Consider the following 9,438-nt stretch of genomic DNA (forward strand, 5'->3'; position numbering starts at 1 on the left):
TTTAGCATATACGTCACTAAATTAGGAGCTAAGACAGATTTTCTCCTGACTGACCATGGGTCAGTCAGTTTTGTCTTCGTGTCCTTTTCCCTGTAAAGTAGAAACTAGAATTTGAAATTTAAATATTAAATAATGGGTAACATTCATTAATGTGTGAATCTATTAAGAAAGACATTGTGAATCCAGGGAGGCTTCTCATAATTCTATAAACTGTATGACAAGCTGTGGAATGAAATCTGACTTTTGAAAATTGAAACACATCCAATGGTCTTATCACAAAGTCTGCTGTTCCTCAGAACTTAACTATTGCCACAGAATTTGTAAGCAGTTATCCTAATCCATCTGGACTCTGAAAATACATCCTTTACGAGAGGGAGTGAATGCAAAGATAAGGGTGGAGAAACACTAATCATGAAAAGAATGAAAATCAGTGTTCAGTTTTAAGAGCAGGTTGTATTGAAGGAAGGGATTAAAGGAATTATCCAGATTTGAGGCGGCACATCTTCCACCACTCCCCGCACCATCAGCATGCACGGAGCGCATAAAACAAGCCCTGCTCCTAATGGCAGTGAAACCTCAGATGGCCTCCATCAGGTCAATACAACTGAATTGCTGGGCTGACTTAAGAGTGAAGGAATCCATTTTAGTAAGTAGAGAAGTGTGACCTTTCTAAACCCAGGTTATGAATGTGGATTCACACTTATCTCACAAAGGCACCTGGAGTTTTAACTTTATGTCATGTCTCAGTACTGGTTGCAAGGTATGACCAAAACTGTTCCTTGAATGGCACCTTTTTGAATATTAATTTAGAAGAAAACATGCCAGACTGACATACCTACCCCCTCCCCACTGTTATTACTTCCTTACCAGCCCTATGGACTGCATCGATGTCTACAAGAAAGCACTCTTCGTTAAAATGAAATATATATATTAAAATATGATAGTCCAAGTGGTTTTTTTTTTTGTTTTTGTTTGAGACGGAGTCTCGCTCTGTCGCCCAGGCTGGAGTGCAGTGGCGGGATCTCAGCTCACTGCAAGCTTTGCCTCCCAGGTTCACGCCACTCTCCTGTCTCAGCCTCCCGAGTAGCTGAAACTACAGGTGCCCGTCACCACACCTGGCTAATTTTTTTTTTTTTTTTTTTTTGTATTTTTAGTAGAGACAGGGTTTCACCGTGTTAGCCAGGATGGTCTCGATCTCCTGACCTCGTGATCCACCTGCCTCAGCCTCCCAAAGTGCATGGATTACAGGCATGAGCCACTGCGCCTGGCCCAGGTGGTTTTTAATGAGATAACTATACTTTGGTTTTTGCTTCATAGTTGTTCTATTTGGGGACTGTGTAACTCACTATATTGGAAGAGAACAGTTTCAGGCACTAGTTTTCACTTGAAATAACTAATACTTGCTCCTTCAGGAAATGGTAAGTGAGGTTTCATTTTACTCCTTGGTGTGGGCTGTGGTTTCTGCCCTGGGGCCTTTAAGACTGCATTTTATGAAACAAAATTAGGCCTAAAGAGAGAGGAACTTCCATAACTACTTTAGGTCCAGTGAGAAAAACAGATAAATTGAAAGTGTGAAGCCAGATAACATGAATTTATTCCCAACAAATAGAGGCAGAAAGGGCTGTGGCTGTCTCTGCCTTCTCCCTAGTTACCAAACTCCCTGATTGGGTTTTTAAGCAAAGCTGCTTCTATTGTGGAGATATTAACAGCATTTTTAGGAAAACTTTCTGTGGGCCAACCCCTTTCTCTTCTAAAGTAGACTCAACTTCCCTAAATGGAGTACAAAAGCTGGTAAGATATGTAATTACTTTATAAATGCCACCTTAATTTTTAAATTAAAATTCCACTGTTAATTCCAGAGTAAGCAATAAATTTTTAAAAAATATTCCACTTCTTATTTTTGGTTAACTTCTCAACACTTCTATCTTCTAGTCTATTCTGTACATGTCTGTTACTCTGTTGTCAGATTTTTAAAATTAACTGTTTTACCAGGGCCAGCAGTGGCAAGAATACTTTACCATGACACTTGTAACCTTGTCAGGGAATGATGCATAATCACAATTTTTGCTTCGCCTGGGTAGGGTTTTGCATATTTCCATAGAAAAGCAAGTCTGATTGTCACAGAACTTATACTCCTGAAAGGTAAATTATAAAACCACACTGAAAAATAGATTCCCAAATTCTGAAAAATAATTGTTCCTGTCCTTCCCACTTCTCCACTTGTTCTAATCTGATTGGCAGAGACTGAATTTTGTTTTTAATGTGAGTATTGGGGGTGGGGGACACTTGTCCAGGGAGGTCTGGCCTGTCTTGATCCTAGCTTCATTTCCCCCCAGGTCACTTAACCTGAAGCTAAATAGATAAAGTAGACAAAGCCCCAGCAAAAGTGTTTAAAGTAATAGTGGTGACTCAGCACTTTGGGAGGCCCAGGCATGAGGATCACTTGAGGCCAGGAGTTTGAGACCCCAATATAGTGAGACCCCACCTCTACAGGAAAAAAAAAAAAATTAAGTAGCTAGTCATTGCCTTTATAATAAGTAGGAACCTGAAAGTAAAATTTATTTCAGCCCTAATGTGGTATTCCTTTGGAGCCATTGTGAAAGAAGAAAAGGAAAGCTCAGGTTTTCTGAATACAGCTAGGCTAATAGAGTTAAATTTGACTTTTTAAAATGCCTTTAGGGTCAGTTTTTTGCAATTTTTTTTTCCTTTGGCTCAGAACCCACAGTAAAATTATATAGATTGATCATAGAAAGAAAATTAATACGCATACTAACTCAGCTGAAACAAAAGGTTCATGAAACACTTCTTTTACCACATTCTATGCTTTCTGGTATTTTCTGCCCTTTTTTTAACTTTTAAAATGTAGTCCAGGACACAAATGAGTTTATAAGACTGCAGTTTGCCTCTTGAGTCAAGACCGCCCGGAAGGTTAGAGGCCAAATTTGTTCACACACACACACGAACACTGTCAAGGATCTTTAGTCCACAGGGGTCAGCCTGACCTCCCAGGACCCTATTTTCAGGGCCCCCCCAGCGCAGCCTTGCTCTAATTCCATGTGGTCTGGGCTCCAGTCCATCCAGCCCCTGCAGCCTCGCCTCTCAGGGCCTGGTCCTGTTGCTTCTGCCTCTCCCTCCTTCCCCCAATCTGAGGTAATCTCATTTTCTGGAAGGAAAACCCCATCTCCTCTCTTTTCCCCCAACATTCGGGTCCTCTCCCACTCCACTTCTCTAAACTCTTGGAAGAACTTGAGCTTTAGGAAAACAAAGTCCAGAAAGATTTACAAACTCCTTTGTTGTATTTTGTTAGTTTTGCCCCTGCCTCCCCTGAGGCAATGAGATAGGGTCTTAACTGTTTGAATGAGAGCAAAAGGGAAAAGAGGGTTGAGACATCTCAAAAAAATTACTTTCAACACTGAACATCTCCTTAATTAGACTGTGCACTTTCAAGAAAGGGCCAGACTTTCGTAGTTGGGAATCAAAGATACCTATTTTTGGCCCTTGTTAAAGAATAATTTTCAAAAAAGCATAATGACTCTCAAAACAAATACCAAATAAGCTCATGTGAAAGGTTTTATTTCACTCTGAGGAAATAAGGCACATGTTATAACTGACTCAAAGGAGATCCAAAGAAAAGATACTCTTATGGACCAGGAATATTGAAATAAATATGCAAATGGAGCCAAAACTAGCTTCTTCCACACTGCATTGAGAAAGTCAAGAGAACCTCTTGGATAAGACAAAATTTGCATTTCTAGAACAATTATTTTGCATTGTTATCAGTTATGTACAGGACGGAGTTGTAAAATAAGCTCCTTTAGACTCAAAACCAGATAGCCCTGTTATTCTATTCCAACTCTCATTTTAAGCCTTCTTAGAATCAGCTATAAGCTGAAGAGTGTGCATAGACTAGACAATGCATAGTGTGCACAAATTTTTCACCACATTCGCAATAATTCAATTCAGTGTTTGAATTATAAATAAATAGGTTTTTGGTGCCCATTTCAGCCTAGAATTGGACTTCTCTTGTCGGTTGGTGTGAGATGATAGCTGCTTATAGCTCCTACAAAACTCCAAACTGGAGGACATTGACAAGGCAAGAATAGAGCAAACCCAGCTCAAGAACCACGTGGCAGTAGGTGGCAGCAAAACTCTTTCTAAAGAATGCAGCCTTCGGGAAATGCAGCCTTCAAAAAAAAATTGTAAAATAGGATTAACCTCCAGTCCTCGGACCTTTAAGGAGTCCATAAATCCCCCTGAGATTGTATGCAAAAGGTTACACTTGGTGCATTTTTCTAGGAAGAGGATTATTAAATTTTTGCTGTAAGTCTGGTGAAAATTACAAAGCACTTTCCGCAAATATTGGAAATCTTCTGTCCCAACTGTCATATTGATGAGTTAGCCGCCAAATCAGCTTCAAGTTAGAAACAGCTGAGGAGTTATTACGTCAAGGCATATGAAACTGATATTTTTTAAGGTCAATTAAAAAGTCAAATATCAGCCATGTCATGTGATTCAACCTTTTATACAGATTCCTGGTGGTTCCCAGCCCCACCTGCTTTCTGATACAGCCAATAAGTGGATGAACACCTGAGATCACCTACCACATCCAAACTGAAGTTTACGAAAATGGATTGTTAGATTCCAGCCCATCCCAGGCCTCAATGTTAAACTTCAGCTAACTCCATCCACTCTGAACAGTGTGAATCCATATGGCCTTAGATCATCACCAGCACCTAGTTTACCAGGCGATGTTCTCAAGGTGTCTAGTCTGAGTACCATCAGCTTCAGAATCTCCTGAGGAGCTTATTAAAATGCAACCACCAAGGCCCACGTCAACCTCCCTGAATTAGACTCTGATGGTGGGAGCTGGAAGGGGGAAGAATCTACATTCAAACAGGCCCCCAGGTAGCTCTTCTGCACCTGAAGAGTAAGCACAGTAGATAGGAGGAGAAAGTATGAGTTGAGGTATATCAGCTATATCAAAGTGTAATTGATAAAATGTTAAAATTGTGACTCATTCAAATATAGACATATGTCAAAAGTTTTATTCAGCTCGTTAGCTTATGATGGAGCCATTAGCTGGGAAAGCTGATTCTTGCAAGAGCACTCGAGGAAAAGGGCTTTAAATAATCCACCAGGAAAAAATATTTTCAAAATGAAAAAAGTTAAAATTAGATTGCTAGGTTACGGATGAAACTGGTTAATGTCCTGCAGGCTAATAAAATCATAACCTTTGGAGTTATCTCTCTTACCAGAAAGGAAAATACAATTAACATGTAACTTCACAGTATCTAAATAGCAAAGTCAAACACAGGTACGTTCTTCTAGAAAATTAAATGATCCTTGGGTGGACTTGTTAAATACTTCTTCAGTGTGACATTGAAAGAGCATGCCACTCAACTTTTTGCCTTATGTTCAGGTTTTAAATAACTCTTTTATACAGTGAATGCAACAGAACATAAATGGGTGGACTCTACAACTCTGGGTAAGACAATTCAGGCAGTTCAGGCTGGAGCAGATACATTCAAAAGCAAGAACCAATTCAGAGGGAAAAGAAAACTGACTAATACAGAGAATTGATAGATAACCTCTTGGATTTATTTTAGACACTTAACTACAATCATTTCCTCCTCCTTTTTTAACAAGCGATTTGTCCTCTTCGTAGTGTTTTATTTATAAGCTAGCCATTCCCTAATGATTTCTCTTAGAAGTTTATCCTAAAAGTTTACTAAATTTTTGAACTTTGTTCTTTTGTTTTTAATCTAAAAATTTGGGTGCTGTGTTTGTTTAAACATCAGAAATGTCCTCTGATTTTTATGAAACAGTTACCAGTCTGGGGGTTTAAACTGTGACCATCAAGAAACATGAATCTAAATAGAAAAACCATGTGTTCCAAGCCAACCTCAATGTTTTCTCATAACTTCTTTTGCCTTTAGAGAGAGAGATTAGGAACGAGTATCTCTGTTGTAAATAAACATCTAAAGTTCACCAACTTCATTTCATTTTAATTCCTTCTACTAATTTCAAGTAAAATTAAAATACAGTAATTTTTTGTAAAGTAATCTTGATGGTTATCTCTAAGTAGTATTACAGATGTTTATTTTCTTCTTTGTACTTTTCCGTATTTTTCTTTACCTTTCTGTTTTTAACCCAAAAAATAACTTAATTTTTTAGCTAACTTAAATTAATTAGCTTAAATTAATAAATTAACTTGATTTTTAAAACCTACTTCATTGATCAAATTTACCATTCTTTAAGTTATTGATAATATCAACATCTACCATTTATTGGCAATTTAATTTTTTTAATTGATGTTTTATTTTAAAATAACTATATTGAGGTATACTTTACATATCATAGAATTCACCAATATCATTTATACACCAATATTCATAGCAGCATTATTCACAATAGCTAAAATGTGGAAACGACTCAAATGTTCATCAGTGGATGAATGGGTAAACAAAATGTGTTATATATATGCAATGAAATATTTCAGCCTTAAAAAGGAAGGAAATTTTGACAAATGGTACAACATGGATGAACCTTGAAGATATTAAGCCAAGTGAAATAAGCCAGATACGAAGGGACATATTTTGCGTGATTCCATTTATATGAGGCACTAAGAGTAGCAAAATTCATAAGAGACAGAAAATAGAATGGTGGCCGCCAAGGGCTAGGGGAAGAGGGGATCGGGGAGTTAGTGTTTAATAGGTACAGAATTTCTGTTGGGGAAGATGAAAATATTATGGAGATGGGTGGTGTTGATGGTTGTACAACAAACAACATGAATGTACTTAATGCCACAAAACTACACTAAAATATGGTTAAAATGTTAAATTTTAGCTTATGTGAGTATTTTACCACAATAAAACACACACATACAGAATGAAATTCTGATACATGCTACAACTTGGATGAATCTTGAAGACATTATGCTAAGTGAAGCCAGGCACAAAAGAACATATATTGCATGATTTCACTTAAAAGAAGTACCTAGGGCAGTCAAATTCAGAGAAAGCACAATGGTGGTTGTCAGGAGCTGGGGGAAGGAGGGGATATAGAGTTATTGTGTAATAGGTAGAGATTCTGTTTGGAAAGATGGAGAAAGTTCTGGAGGTGGATCATGTAGTAATGTAAATGTACTTCATGCTACTGAACTGTACACCCAAAACTGTTAAAATGGCAAAGTTATGCTATGCATATTCCACTGCAATTTAAAAAATAACCAGTATCAGGTGTACAATAATTTTTAGTAACTTTACCAAATGGTGCAACCCTCAGCATCAATTAGTTTTAGAACATTTTCATCCCTGCAGTAAGATCCCTGATGCCCATTTACATTTAATCCCCATTGCCATCCAGAGCCCCAAACAATTAGTAATCTACTTCTGTCTCTATAAATTATATTCAGCTCCCCTGGACATTTCATATAAATGGAATCATGCAGTAGGTGGTCTCTTGTGTATCACTTCTTTCATTTAGCATGTTTTTGAGTTATGTTCATGATGTAGCATGTGTCAGCAGTTTGTTTCCTTTTGATTGCTGATTAGAATTCCACTGTATAGATATGCTTTGTTTGGTCTATCCATGCATGTCTCAATTGATGGGCATTTAGGTTGTTTACAGTTTTGGCTATCATACATAATGCTACTATGAATATTCTCATGCAAGTTTTTGTGTAGACATGTTTTCATTTCTCTTAGATAGATACCTAGGAATGGAATTGCCAAGTCATACGGCAGTTTTAGGTTTAAGTTTTGAGTAACTGCCAAACTGTTTTTCCAAGTGGCTCCACTATTTTACATTCCAACCAACAATATAAAAGGGTTCTCATTTCTCCATATCCTTGCCAACATTTGTTATTGTCTATCCTACTGTGTCCATTCTAGTAAATGTGAAATGGTATCTCACACTTGGATTTGCATTTTGCTGATGACTCATGATGTTGAGCATCATTTCATGTGCTTTTTAGCCATTTGTATATTTTATTTGATAACGTGCGTGTTCGGCAGAAATAAAGATGTTCTTTGAAACCAACGAGAACAAAAACACAACATACCAGAATCTCTGGGACACATTCAAAGCAGTGTGTAGAGGGAAATTTATAGCACTAACTAACTGCCCACAAGAGAAAGCAGGAAAGATCCAAAATTGACACCCTAACATCACAATTAAAAGAACTAGAAAACCAAGAGCAAACACATTCAAAAGCTAGCAGAAGGCAAGAAATAACTAAAATCAGAGCAGAACTGAAGGAAATAGAGACACAAAAAACCCTTCAAAAATTAATGAATCCAGGAGCTGGTTTTTTGAAACGATCAACAAAATTGATAGACCGCTAGCAAGACTAATAAAGAAGAAAAGAGAGAAGAATCAAATAGATGCAATAAAAAATGATAAAGGGGGTAGCACCACCGATCCCACAGAAATACAAACTACCATCAGAGAATACTACAAACACCTCTACGCAAATAAACTAGAAAATCTAGAAGAAATAGATAAATTCCTCGACAAATACACCCTCCCAAGACTACACCAGGAAGAAGTTGAATCTCTGAATAGACCAATAACAGGCTCTGAAATTGTGGCAATAGTCAATAGCTTACCAACCAAAAAGAGTCCAGGACCTGATGGATTCACAGCCAAATTCTATCAGAGGTACAGGGAGGAACAGGTACCATTCCTTCTGAAACTATTCCAATCGATAGAAAAAGAGGGAATCCTCCCTAACACATTTTATGAGGCCAGCATCATCCTGATACCAAAGCCCAGCAGAGACACAACCAAAAAAGAGAATTTCAGACCAATATCCTTGATGAACATTGATGCAAAAATCCTCAATAAAATACTGGCAAACCGAATCCAGCAGCACATCAAAAAGCTTACCCACCATGATCAAGTGGGCTTCATCCCTGGGATGCAAGGCTGGTTCAACATATGCAAATCAATAAACATAATCCATCATATAAACAGAACCAAAGACAAAAACCACATGATTATCTCAACAGATGCAGAAAAGGCCTTTGACAAAATTCAACAGACCTTCATGCCAAAAACTCTCAATAAATTAGGTATTGATGGGACATATCTCAAAATAATGAGAGCTATCTATGACAAACCCACAGCCAATATCATACTGAATGGGCAAAAACTGGAAGCATTCCCTTTGAAAACTGGCAGAAGACAGGGATGCCCTCTCTCACCACTCCTATTCAACATAGTGCTGGAAGTTCTGGCCAGGGCAATCAGGCAAGAGAAGGAAATAAAGAGTATTCAATCAGGAAAAGAGGAAGTCAAATTGTCCCTGTTTGCAGATGATATGATTGTATATCTAGAAAACCCCATCATCTCAGCCCAAAATCTCCTTAAGCTGATAAGCAAAGTCTCAGGATACAAAATCAATGTACAAAAATCACAAGCATTCTTGTACACCAA

The sequence above is a fragment of the Symphalangus syndactylus genome, chromosome 6, assembly GCF_028878055.3.
Source record: "Symphalangus syndactylus isolate Jambi chromosome 6, NHGRI_mSymSyn1-v2.1_pri, whole genome shotgun sequence".
Taxonomy (NCBI): Eukaryota; Metazoa; Chordata; class Mammalia; order Primates; family Hylobatidae; genus Symphalangus; species Symphalangus syndactylus.